This window comes from Cyprinus carpio, chromosome B1, assembly GCF_018340385.1.
Source record: "Cyprinus carpio isolate SPL01 chromosome B1, ASM1834038v1, whole genome shotgun sequence".
NCBI lineage: Eukaryota > Metazoa > Chordata > Actinopteri > Cypriniformes > Cyprinidae > Cyprinus > Cyprinus carpio.
In genome coordinates this window covers 37,330,716-37,344,795 of record NC_056597.1, presented here as the reverse complement: position 1 = coordinate 37,344,795, position 14,080 = coordinate 37,330,716, and the positions used below count along the sequence as shown (strand labels likewise).

Below are 14,080 nucleotides of genomic sequence, written 5' to 3'. Positions count from 1 at the left end.
TTACCCCCATGTCGTTCCAAACAACCGGAAGTTGCTGTCGACTTTATAACGCAATTTAAGATATTTTGGATGAAAACTGGGAGGCTTGTGACTGTCCCATAGATTGCCAAGTAAATAACAGTGTCAAGGTCCAGAAAAGTATTAAAGACATCATCAAAATAGTCCATCTGCCGACAAGAATATTTTTTGTACATGAATAAAACAAAAATAATGACTTTATTCAGCAATTTGTCTCCCCTATTCTACATCACCGTAGCACCATTTTGGAGAATGTGAGCTGATTGCAGGCAGCTTATGCTCTTCTGTGTGAGCTGCGACACAAGGAAATGTTTTCTATGTGTATTCATGCTTTGATTTAAAAGAAAACAGTGCATCCTTTTGGCGTGGCTGACACAAAAGAGTGTACGCTGTCTGCATTCATCTCATATTCTCCAAAAAGGCGCAATGGTGATGTGGAGAGACAGAGGAGACAAATTGTTGAATAAAGTCATTATTTTTGTTTTATTCGCGTACAAAAATATTCTCGTCGCTTCCTAACATTACGGTTGAACCACTGATGGCAGATTATTCTGACAATGCTTTTCATACTTTATTGGACCTTGACAGTTACTTGGCAGTCAATGGGACAGTCGGGGACAAGCCTCCCGGTTTTCATCCAAAATCTTAAACTGTGTTCCGAAGATGAACAAAGCATTTACAGGTTTGGAACGACATGGGGGTAAGTGATTAATGACAAAATTTTCATTTTGGGGTGAAGTATTCCTTTAACAAACAAGGTATAACGAACATTCAAAGTATGTTGAATAATTGTGTATGGTTATTTGGTCACGGCCAAATAATCATATAAATAGATTGACTACATCGCTCTCCTCCGACAGCTGGTGGGTGTCCTGGTACGCTATGACTGCTATCACTTCATCTGGATGGATGGTGTACACAGGAGACAGCAGAGAAGATTCCCCGACTCTGTCAAAATGAATTCTCATGTGACGTTTAAGGTGTACGTGTTGTGTGAAACTCTTTCCACACTGAGGGCAGGTGAAAGGCTTTTCTCCAGTGTGAATTCTCATGTGATTCTCAAGGTTTTGTTTCACTGTGAAACTCTTTCCACACTCAGAGCAGGTGAAAGCAGTTGCTTCATTGTGAAGTTTCATGTGACTCTCAAGGCTTTGTTTCACAGTGAAACTTTTCCCACATTCACAGCAGATGAAGGGCTTCAGCCCAGTGTGAACTCTCATGTGACCTTCAAGGTTTTGCTTTATTCTAAAACTCTTTCCACACACAAAGCAGGTGAAAGGCTTCTCTTCAGTGTGAATTTTCATGTGTCTTCAAGGTTGGTTTTCATTGTGAAACTATTCCCACATAAAGGGCAGATATAAAGCTTCTCTTCTGTGTGAATTTTCATGTGTCTCTCAAGCTTTTGTTTCATTGTGAAACTCTTTCCACACACGGAGCAGGTGAATGGCTTCTCTCCAGTGTGAATGGTCATGTGGCTCTCGAGGCTTTGTTTCACTGTGAATCTCTTTCCACACTGAGGGCAGGAGAAAGGCTTCTCTCCAGTGTGAATTCTCATGTGACTCTCAAGGTTTTGTTTCACTGTGCAACTCTTTCCACATTCAGAGCAGGTGAAAGGTCTCTCTCCGGTGTGAATTCTCATGTGACTCTCAAGGCTTTGTTTCACTGCAAAACTCTTTCCACATTCAGGGCAAATGAAAGGCTTCTCTCCAGTGTGAGTCCACATGTGACGTTTAAGACTTTGATGTTGTGTGAAGCTCATCCCACAGATGGAGCAGGTGAAAGGTTTCTCTCCAATGTGAATGCTCATGTGACTTTTAAGACACTGTTTTGCTGTGAAACCCTTTCCACACTGAGGGCATATGAACGGCTTTTCTCCAGTGTGAACTCTCAAGTGACTCTCGAGGCTTTGTTTGACCTTGTAACTCTTTCCACATTGAGGACAGGTGAAAGGTTTCTCACCAGTGTGAGTTCTTATGTGACGTTTAAGGTATCCTTGCTGTGTGAAGCACATTTCACACTGAGGGCAGGTGAAAGGTTTTTCTCCAGTGTGAATTCTCATGTGACTTTTAAGGCTTTGTTTCGATGTGAAACTCTTATCACACTGAGGACAGATGAAAGGTTTCTCTCCAGTGTGACTCCTCATGTGAATGTTAAGCTGACCTTGTTGCGTGAAACTTTTTCCACACTGAGGGCAGGTGAATGGTTTCTCTCCAGTGTGAATCCTTAAATGAGCCTCAAGCTTTTGTTTTACGGTGAAACTTTTTCCACATTGAGAGCAGATGAATGGCTTTTCTTCAGTGTCAATTCTCATGTGCTCCTCAAAACTTGCTTGCTCAAAGAAATGCATCCCACATTCATCCCAAGTGACAGAATCTTCTTTCTGTTCATTCTGATCTAAAATAAATGTTAAAATATCAATGTCAAAAATCACTTCAAGGACAATTAAGGTGAGATTGAGCTAACGTAAGTTTAACAGCAGAATGTGACAGAGGTCTTTGACATACTAAATGTTGAATCTGTCATTCTCATGTTCTTGCAATTAATGTCCTTGCCTATAGAATTTTCCACGACAAGATATTGTTAGGTCCCATTTATACCCGGTACTAAGATCTAACTTACTTGTATTTGTTTAAACAGGATGCAAAATTCAAACCACATTCATGGGTGGTTAGGGATGCATGTGGTCACATTAGCCACATTTCCACTGTCGGCCAAAAGTGAGTGTAACAGAGGTATGAACTGTGTGGGTAAAACCTCACTCCCCTGACCTCAAGAAGCGCACTAGCAACTGATGCTAGAGGCTGTGGTCTTAAGAGTCCTTGTTAGTGCACTCACCTCCCATGCTGGTAACGCCAGTTCAAATCCCGCTTGGAGTGAGTGAGGGGAGTAAAACCTGAAGGGGTTACATTGGTGCCGCTAACCCTACTGAATTGACCATCAAGTAATAACTGTAATGAATAAAACACAATATCCTCAATTTGGGTAAAACCCTACTCCTCTGATCTCAAGACGCTGTATGATTTACCATGAACCAGAGTCCAACAAATGGACACAACACCAATTGAACACTCCTTAAGATCAAGGAGATTCCCCACTAAGTCAGTGTTAGGTCATAAAAACTAATCAGCGGTGCCTGATCGTCTGAGTCCACTGTCTACTGAGACCCTATATCTGCTCATTCTCAACTGGGCCTGGGTCTGAAAATTGATCAAAGAAGAAGACCCTCCATTGTTCCCAAAACATAACCATTCCCTGGAACCAAATGGCCAAGCAACACTTCATGATAATCATACTCAAAATTTATGGCCATAACAGGAATGAGGAGACAAGTGATAGGGGTTGAAAGACCAGAATTAACATGAGAAAATGCCTCCAATGCTGGTAACGCCAGTTCAAATCCTGCTCAGAGCCCAGGGAGTAATACCCAAAGGGCTTACATCGGGGCCTTGACCCAAATAAGAGTAAGGTTTAGTGGGGTGAGTGTAACGGAGGCCAGCTGGTAATTGCTGTGTGGGTAAACCTCATTCCCCTGATCTCAAAAGGTGCACTAGTGACTGACGCCAGAGGCTGCAGTCTTTAGCATCCTCATTAGCATGCCCACCTTCCATGCCAGAAATGTCGGTTTCCACTCAGAGCAAGCGAGGGGAGTAGAACCGGTGCGGTAATACAAGCGTGCTAATGGGGATTCTTATAAACCTATGAGGCAGAAATATGTTATTTATAGATTTATTTGAGATGCTAAAGGCTTTGTATTCCTATAAAAATACCAGAGACTGTTTGAAGAATATATAAGTATAATCGTGTATTTATTTGGTTTCATATATATTGTCTCCTCCTATCTCTGTGATGTAAGACTTCTGCATCCACATGTCATAAATTACATACACTCTGGTTATTTTACATAACTCGGATTTTCTGTCCATGAGCTCCCTCTGTTGCTCTGGAACAGTATAGTGAGACGAGAGGTCATTAAAAACATCCTCAGATTGGATAATTGTATGGAAAATTTACACAAATGCTCATTCTTTTTTAATACATTTGACTTTGTTTTTTTTTTTTTGGGCTAAATGTGTAAGCCTTATGACTTAAAAGCCATAATGGAAACAAAAAATAAACAAAAAAAAAACAAAATCATCAGTAACTTACAATTAAAATTTTAATACCTTAAATATAAATAAATCATTGATCAAACATCAATGATGAATCCTTAAGTGTTTATTTAAAGACAAAAGTCAGCTTCTGTCATGTTCGCACCACTATCATTTTAATACACATTTGGGACACATTCACTGTAGAGAGAGCATGTAGTCTACGTCTGCTAGATGTAGACTTATAAACAGCAGTACATAAAATGACTATCTATTTTTAACATTCAAAATGGAATGTTTTTTTTTTATATATGAAATATCTTTTCATAATCACAAATTAATTGTGTTTATAGCAATTTATAGTGTTATAGTTATTAAATTAATAACTGCTTTATAATTTGATTTTGCATTCATGTGAAATATTTTTAAATTGTTATTTGTATTATATTACCCCCACCGCCCAATTCCCCTTTTCTATTATAATTAACAATTTGCAGCTTGCAAAATGTTTTGGAAGGCAGTCAATAAAGAAATATACTTTTGCTTGGAGAGTGGTGTAGTTATGTCTTTTTAAAATGAATAAATGATAATTTATTTAAGCATCTAAAAATCACATTTTAAAAACATTTGGCTTCTCTGACTTCAGTCTAATTTTAGATAATTAAGAAAAAAACAACAACAAGTTGCTCTAACAAATCCGCAAGTATTGCGGTCATTTTAACATCTGGATTAACCCCCATTCTAGGCTTATAAATCATTTGACACATGTGGTTTATTGGTCACGATCAACAAATAACAGATTAATTTAACTAATTTGATTTTGTGTTACTGACAAATAATCAACTTACTCTGTCTTTCACTGTTCTGCTCTTGTCTAGGTGACGACTGGCAGGTTTTTGTCTTCACATCTGGTGCCTGTGTGGTCTGGTTGCTTTCATGCTGCTCCATCTTTATCGATCAAGTTTATTTTGCAGAATAGGCTACCCGTTAGTCAATTTTAATTCATTCTATTCTCTATAAGACATTCTACAATCGAAACTGGTTTGGTTTAAAATATAAGCAGTATTAATGCAGCGATGGGCGCTTTCAAAACAATGGTTCATGAAGATCCGAAACGTCAACGATTCTTTTGTTTCGAATCAGTGGTTCGGAGCACGCATCAAACTAGCCAAGTCACGTGATTTCAGCAATAGCGGCTTCAGTACGTCATAAGTTGGCCATTTCGATGTATTTCCAATAGGGGGCAGCGAATTCAGTGTTGTTTAATTTAATGTTAGGTTAGGCTTTGTAAGTTACAAAGACAATAAATCAATCAAGAAATATTTCTATATATTTTCCATAGATTATATATAAATTAATAATATTATATAATATTTCAATTGGACTAACTGAATTTCTATACAATGAATTTGATCAATTAGACCATGGGAAAAAATAGTTTACCAAACAGTGTAGTTGGAGTAATTAAAAATTAAAAATAGACAAATATCCTAAACTAAACAAAATAAATAAAACAAAAAAAAAAAAAAAAATAATATCCTACATAAAACAAAAAAAAACTACATTAAAAAAAACAAAAAAAACAGAAAACAAAATGGACATATTTTTTCACCTCTCTTTATTAACAAATCACATAATTTTTGGCGGAGGTACCTTATTCTATTTAAGAAAAACACATTCAAGAGGTTTTCTGCATGAATTCGTAATAATTTGTTAAATAAAACTTTCAAAAGCGGTTCACGGCTAAACTAACATTAATGACAAAGTTTCTCCACATTAAATAGGTTATGGCAAGTGACAGAAGTTACTAATTTATATGTCAGTCGGTATAGATTTTGATTTATTATTTCATGACATGTAGGCTATAGCCTAAATATATCCAGTTGTAAACTGTTTAAAGTGTTACTGACGAAATCTTTAGAAAATGATTTCAATGATTTACAGTGCTCAATACTCACCATAACGTCTTAAACCTTGATGAATAGGCATATAACGAAGAATATGTCTTCTCCTGGGACTGATGTTTGTTTTGTATTTGGCTGAAATGTTCTCCGCTTTATCTCGCGCGCATCTGTATTTGAAATCACAATCCCAACGGTTTTCCCCAGACGCATGTTGCGTAGGTAGGTTACAGCTATTTAAATGTAGGACTTTTTTCACTTAGTATATTGAGGTCAATTGTTCGTGAAATAGCCTATAGCACAATCCATCTTTCTGTTTTGGGTTAATTATTTGTAAGTGTTTTATTGAGCCTATATGACATTATCAAAATTACGTTTTTTAGTAACTTAATAAGATGAAAAAAAGAAACATTAATGGAGCTGTTTTCAGCATATTAGTTATTATGTGCATATTTTGGATTAATTGAATGAATGTGGTTACAGGAATTTTGTTGAAGACACTGTGAAACAATGCAAAGGCACAGTCTGACTCAATTAAAAATGATGAACAATCACACTGACTTTCTGTTTTGCAGAAGCCCAGTGAGAAAAACTACAGGATTTTCACTCACCAGACAATTTAGAAAATGTTGTTGCCTCCCACCAGCATCTCTCGTTCAGTAAGATTATGGTCTAATATTCAAAGTTATTCAAACATACTAGCAACGAGGCTGACACAGGGAAAGACAACAGTTATTCTTTCCATCAGTTATGGTTCTGCCTTGCACAGATTAATGAACCTAAAATGTTATTCTTTGTACAACACAGCATTATATAGCATTAGAAAAACATGCCAAGAATCAGTATAAATGAAACACAGGCTACAGGAATACATGAATTGGATATTGAATACATAGATAAATATAAATATGCAATGCTAATCACCTGATTTGACTATTTTCACGAGAATGTTATGCTTATGTTTCACTGTGAAACTCTTTTCACACTCAAAGCAGGAAGTGTGAATTTTCATGTGAATGTCAAGGTTTCGTTTCATTGTGATTTTTTTTCCACACTGAGAGCAGGTGAAAGGCTTTTCTCCAGTGTGACTTCTTATGTGACATTTAAGTTGGCTTTCCACACTGAGGTAGAGTGACCACCTGTCCCGCTTTACGTTGTACTGTACAGCAATTTTACCCTTTGTCCCGCCTCACGCAAATTTCTGTCCCGCTTTTTCATTCGACCCTGCCTAATAAATACACGGATACATCCATAGGCGTACTGTTAACTTATGTCCAATAGTTCAGAGGAGACCAATAAAAGCGTTAGTCGATAGGCTGAGTCGTACGTCAATCAAACTGTTGACTGGTACACGAACGCCTCCTCAACATTGTCAACAATCTCAAATTGGAGAGCGCGAGCGCTGTTCGGTCAGGTTAAGCAGCCATGGCCAGTGTGGCCACGAAAAAGAGAAGATGCACTTTAGAGCTGAAGATCTTTGCCCGAACCTCGGGCTTAATTTATATCATTTTACACGGGCTCGAGCTTGCGCTCCGGTTTGCGAGGTAAATGAGCGGTAATGTGATGTGTTTCGATTAGCGCGAGAAAGATGGTGAAAATGTATGCTGAGTAAGTGAAACGGAGGCTTGCCTCTGGCGATTACGTTTTTGGTTGCACCAGCAACTAAAGCAAAGTCTGAGTTTTGACCATGTTTATAACGAGAATAATGAGCCAGTGGGTTATATTGCTGGACGCACCATCAGTGAGCGCAGGAATGCGCTGAAGCCATCTACAGTGGATTCAATAATTTCCTCCACAAAAACATGTAGGCCTAGCCTAATCTTGGTGAGTATTCCCTATTCTATATCAAAGTATAGCCATTCTTATCAAAAAAGATTTTGGTTTACCTTATTTGCACTGAAATAGTTAAACTTTCTATAGGCAAGCCCTAAATATTTTGCACTGTATAGGCTAGGTCTTATATTTTGTTGAACTTAAATAGGCTAGGCCTAATATTTTTTGTGTCTTGTATTTTAAGGTGAATTTGATTCACTGAGAGCATTTTTTTTAGTTTCGTAATGCCTGGTCCTTTGGACAGTTGACTAATTTGATAGTCCCAATAAAGACGAGATGTTGCAAAATTAGTGTTTTGTCTTTTATAGGCCTAGGCCTACGCCTTAAGCTGTAGAAACTTTGGGTGATATTTTGGGTCAGGTAGTGTCTTAATCTTTTAGTCAGTGGATTTAAAAAATGTTTCTTGGTAAATTAGATAGACAGTATATCTTAAGTTTAAAATTATTACGTCTGTCCCACATTGTCCCACTTTACCATGCTACTTGTCCCACATTTTGTCTGACTGGAGGTGGTCACCCTACACTAAGGGCAGGTGAACGGCTTTTCTCCAGTGTGAATTCTCATATGCTTTTGAAGACTTGCTTGTTGAACGAAACACATGCTTAACTGATGGCAAATGAAAGAACCTTTTTTAGTTCCCTCAGATCTAAAATAATAATAATAAAAAATACTATAAAAAAATTAAAGGACAGTAAATGTAAGAAAGTTGTAGATTTGCAACCCCTTAATGCAACAGAGGTCATTGGTTTAAATTTAAAATCTGTTAATCTCATGTTATTGCCTTTAAATTTGAAAACGATTATACAAATCTATTATCTTGTAACCTAAATGCACGTTGCTTTAGCATCTATAGTGAGTGAGTGAGTGAGAGAGAGGGAGAGAGAGAGAGGTTGACCCCGTTTCTTTCACAGATCGCTTAATCAGTAATTTTTATCCACTCTATCCACTAACAAATAATATACAACCAAAAATCATATTTAAAATAAGCCATTTCGAAAGAAATGTGATCCAAATCTTTGTTTTGCATCAGTGGTTCGGCGTGCGAATCAAACTGGCCAAGACAAGTCACGTGATTTCAGCAAACTAAGCATCGCTATGTCATGTATTGGTTTGAATCTTTTAGAGATTTCGATGATTCACCACTAGGGGGAGTTGATCTGTTTTAATCCAACATCTAATATGGTTTTATCCAATTTTGTTTCAATTTTAATGTGCACAATTCAGTTTCTCGATTCAGTTTAAATGTGGAAAATATAATTTGGCACTGGAAGAGTTTTTTCTGTATGTGTAGCACTCTACCTTTGTCTCTCTGTTAAAAAAACCCAACATATGCTGGTTAGGTATGTTTTGACACTGGGATGCTGGTTTATGATGGTCCTTTGCTGGTTTGAGCTGGACCTTATGCTGGTTTATGCTGGTCATGTGCTGGCAAAGGACCAGCTCAAACCAGTAAAGGACCAGCTCAAACCAGCAAAGGACCAGCTCAAACCAGCAAAGGACCAGCATAAACCAGCAAAGGACCAGCTCAAACCAGCAAAGGACCAGCACAAACCAGCAAAGGACCAGCATAAACCAATGACGCTACCCTCTCTTGACGCTATGCTCTGCTCACATGCTCTGATAATAATAGCTTTGTAGGACTATACATTATTTGGATAATCAGTCAAAACAACAACAACAACAACTTATGTCTGATTCTGTTACATAGAAGTGAATAAAAATAATATATTGATATTCAATATTAAGGTAACAGTTTACAATAAGGTTCCGTTAGTTAATGTATTTACTATCATGAACGAACAATGAACAGTACATTTATTACAGTATTTATTCATCTTTCTTAATTTAGTTAATGATAATACAGCTGTTCAGTTAGTTCATGTTAATCCAGAGTGCATTAACTGTTAACAAGCACAACTGATTTTAATAATGCATTAGTAAATGTTGAAATTAACATTAATAAATGCTGAAGAACTATTGTTCATTCTTAGTTCATGTTAACTAAAGTAGCCAACTAATGTTACCTAATGAACCTTCTTGTAGAGTGTTAGCAATATTTATATAAATTCTGTCCATTGTGTTACTTTCAGTAAAAGTGTGGTTATTTTATTGGCTTTGTTTTTTTTAAAATTCAGTATCATTAAAATTATTGAGTTAAATAAAAAAGTCTTATAAATTTACTTCATATTATTTAATACAATAATAAATAATCATTAAAAACCATTTTCGGTTTCGTTTTTTCGGCCAAGTGCATCCAGAATTTTCGGTTTCAGCCCAGAATTTTCATTTCGGCGCATCCCTAGAACAAAGATACATGTCTAAGAGCTCTAAATGTTTTTCTTTGCACAATGTAAGATTACACATCATTAGAAAACATGGCAAAATAAATATTAAGGAAGGCTATATATAATGTATATGGGGATATATAAAATGTATACATGATAAATGAGTAAAGAAATAATGGGGGAAAAAAACTGAAAAACATTGCAATTTAACTAACTATGTATTTCTGTTAGGGCTAAACAAGTTTTAAACGAATCATCAAGATTAAGACTGCAGTTGCTGGAAGTAGACTAATTGTAAAATCTCTCAGTTACGGTATTCCATTTAGTCCTATTGTGTCAAATGGCCTAATCATTTAAACAGATTGACTATATCACATATTCAATAGCTGGTGGGTTTTCTGGTCTGTCAAAAGGCCTCTGTCCAGTGTGAATTCTCATGTGTCTCGTAAGGCGCTGTTTCATTGTGAAACTCTTTTCACACTCGGAGCAAGTGTAAGGCCTCTCTCCAGTGTGAATTCTCATGTGTCTCTCAAGGTTTTGTCTCATTCTGCAACTCTTTCCACACAGAGGGCAAATGAAAGGCTTTTCTCCAGTGTGAATGCTCATGTGATTCTGAAGGTTTTTTTTCAGTCTGCAACTCTTTCCACAATGAGGGCAGACGTAAGGCCTTTCACCAGTGTGAATTCTCATGTGAACATTCAGGTTTTGTCTGTCTCTGAAACTGTTTCCACACTCAGGGCATATGTAAGGTTTCTCTCCAGTGTGAATTCTCATGTGTTTCTCAAGGGTTTGTTTAAAAGCAAAACTCCTTCCACACTCAGAGCAGACGAAAAGCTTCTCTCCAGTGTGAACTTTCATGTGTTGTTTAAGACTCTTGTTCACAATGAAACTCTTTCCACACTCAGAACAGGTAAAGGGTTTTTCTCCAGTGTGATTTCTCATGTGATATTTAAGGTTTTGTTTCACTGTGAAACCTTTTCCACACTCAGAGCAGGTGAAAGGTTTCTCTCCGGTGTGAATTTTCATGTGCTGTTTAAGGATCTTCTTCATTCTGAAACTCTTTCCACACACGGAGCAGGTGAAAGGTTTCTCTCCAGTGTGAATTTTCATGTGTTGTTTAAGGATCCTCTTCATTTTGAAACTCTTTGCACACTCGGAGCAGGTGAAAGGTCTCTCTCCCATGTGAACGGTCATGTGGTCATTAAGGATCCTCTTCTTTTTGAAACTCTTTCCACATTCAGAACAGGTGAATGCTTTCTCTTCGGAGTGAACGGTCATGTGGTCATTAAGGATCCTCTTCTTTTTGAAACTCTTTCCACATTCAGAACAGATGAACGCTTTCTCTTCAGAGAGACTTCTCATGTGCTGCTTATGGTTTGCTTGTTGAATGACAGGCATGCCACGTTGATGGCGAGTGACAGAATCTTCTTTCAGTTCCTTCTGATCTAAAATAAACATAGAAGATCTCAGTAATCAATTTAAGGGCAAAAAATAATATTGCTTTAATACTGTTGCAGTGGTCTTCGTGATGCTACTTTGATTTTTATTTATTTATTTGGTGAGTAGTTAGTTGGCCAGGAGCGAAAGGGTCTTGATGATTTAGCCATTTTTAGAACGTTTTCTGTTGTTAACAGACTCAGAAATAGACCATGAGTCTGGAGGCACTATTATTATTATCATCATCACACGTTAATATATCGGTATATTCAACTGTGTGTATAAATATACCTGTATGTTTCAACTATAATTATGTTTTGCTCCCCAGTTTCTCCAACCTGTTATGTGAATTAATTGGTTTTCGCATGGAGGAGGCATTTGGCATTGAATACAATTGGGATCAAATTCTCCAATGACAACATCTTTGAGAAATTGGACATTTTTATCACTGCCCTGTTTCTCTGGTGAATTGTTAAAGTTGCCGTAATTATCAAATCATCTATGAAATTACTTTAATAGTCTAAAACCGTTATCCCGATGGCCTTTGACATCTGTGGAGTCAGTTTTAGTCAAAGAATTTTAAAGTAGCCAAGTTGGTCTGACAAAACATCTGGAGAAAGCTAAACACTTCTCTATCATTTGACACACGTAGCGTAATTTTTCATTAGTCGCCATCAAACGAATTAACAGATTCATTCTAAGTGGCAAATAACCAACTTACATTGCCTTTTATTCACCCGCCTTATCTTTGGTGAGGACTGGCCGTTTTTTGTCTTCACATCTGGCATTGTATGGCTGTTTTCATGCTGCTCCGTCTTTATAACCAGGCAGTTTTCCATCCCGACTATTTCGAAGATCGCTCCATCAGTCAGGTTTGATTCACTGTTTTCCTTATTAGAGATCACACGCCTATATCTGTTTTGATTTAAAACGGGGAAGCATTATGTGGTAATGGGCAAATTCACAACACGAAGCTTCGAAACTATGAATCTTTTGTTTTGATTCAGGGGTTCGAAACCGACCAATCACGTGGTTTCAGCAAACGATGCTTCGTTACGTCACATACTGGTTTGATTCTTTTTGGAATTTAAATGATTCGCCGCTAGAGGGCAATACATACATAAACCAGCGTCTAATATAGTTTTAACTGATCGGGGTTCAGTTTTATAATATAGGTTCGTGTGTGTATAATGGGGAAAAGGAGTGATATATAATTCTCTCGAAATGGATGCATTAATCAAACCGTCCCAAAACACACACAAAACAAGCACTACAAATGAATCAAATTAAGAACAAAAATAAACATACACTTCATGTGTTTTGTATATTGTGTCATCAAATGCACGTTTGGTCTGTGTTCTCGTTGCACATGGTTTTGTCCAGCTGGTGTCGCAAGTGTAAAGCGTTTCGAGCGGTTCAAAAGAGGATCGTTTTACAAATCAATGGGATCAATTGATTTTATGTCTAAAAGCTCCATTTAGCTCCGCATTATATTAATAAATAATAGCAATCTCTATCCAAACTTCGTGTGAGCAGTTACAGTCTACAAAGTAATGAGAGGGGATAGTTTGTGGAGAACATAGAAAATGTGTGCATCGGGCTTATGTTTGATCCAGTGCATATTAATGTGGTTACCTATATGTTTATACAACAAAGCATAAAGTAGGCTATCTTTACCTTTTCATTTTTTTTTTACCCACACCTCATTGTACTATGTGAAAGGATGAGTGTCTCTTATAAACAATGCAACAACAGCTGAAAATCTGTTATTATACCTGTATAATTATTTATGAGCTTTGGCTGTAGCACATATGCATATGGAAATGAAAACGCACATCTATATGGCTTATTGTTCTCTTCTTTTTTAACTCCTCTTGAGATGAGATCTGAAGAAGCTGAAAGCATTAAGTAAAGGCTGAAACTCATCTTATCTTGAAGGACACTAGTGAGAAAGAGTGGAGCCGAAGCACAAAGACTATATTGTTTTGGAATATATGTGTGTGGGCCGAGGTTATATCCTCTGTTTGTTTGTTTTACATACAAACACTATTGTGTATCAATCCAAGTTAGGGCATCCGATTCACATCTACTGTGAATATATATAAGATAACAATAGACTAACTCTAACACTTACTCTTGGCAATGTTAGATATGAATTGCAGTGTTATTTTGTTGAATTTATGGGCCTTAAATCATGTTTGGGCTGTGCCCAGAATGTGGTTTAATCTTTATGCTTTTCTTCTTAGGCCATTCTTAGAAATTTCATTTCCAGTAGGATAATTAAATGTACACACACAAACACAGAGTTAATTGTCAGTGTAGCATTATCGAAATGTTGCTCAGCTCATGCTCATTTACTCACTGTGTGATTCAACACTGTTGTCAAAAATGACAATCACTTGCTGTGCAAAAGATAACAGCAAGGGCTCTAATGTACCAACCAACACACAGGGCTGTTAAATATATAAATTCCTTGTCACAAATACACGCTTGATCATTAACTTCAGTAAATGCGGCA

The 14,080-nt window shown here is 37.0% G+C and overlaps 1 pseudogene; it reads right to left on the bottom strand.

The window, feature by feature from the left end:
• Positions 1 to 699: 699 nt before the first annotated feature.
• Positions 700 to 12,574, bottom strand: LOC109080675 (annotated as a pseudogene).
• Between the last annotated feature and the right edge of the window lie 1,506 nt (positions 12,575 to 14,080).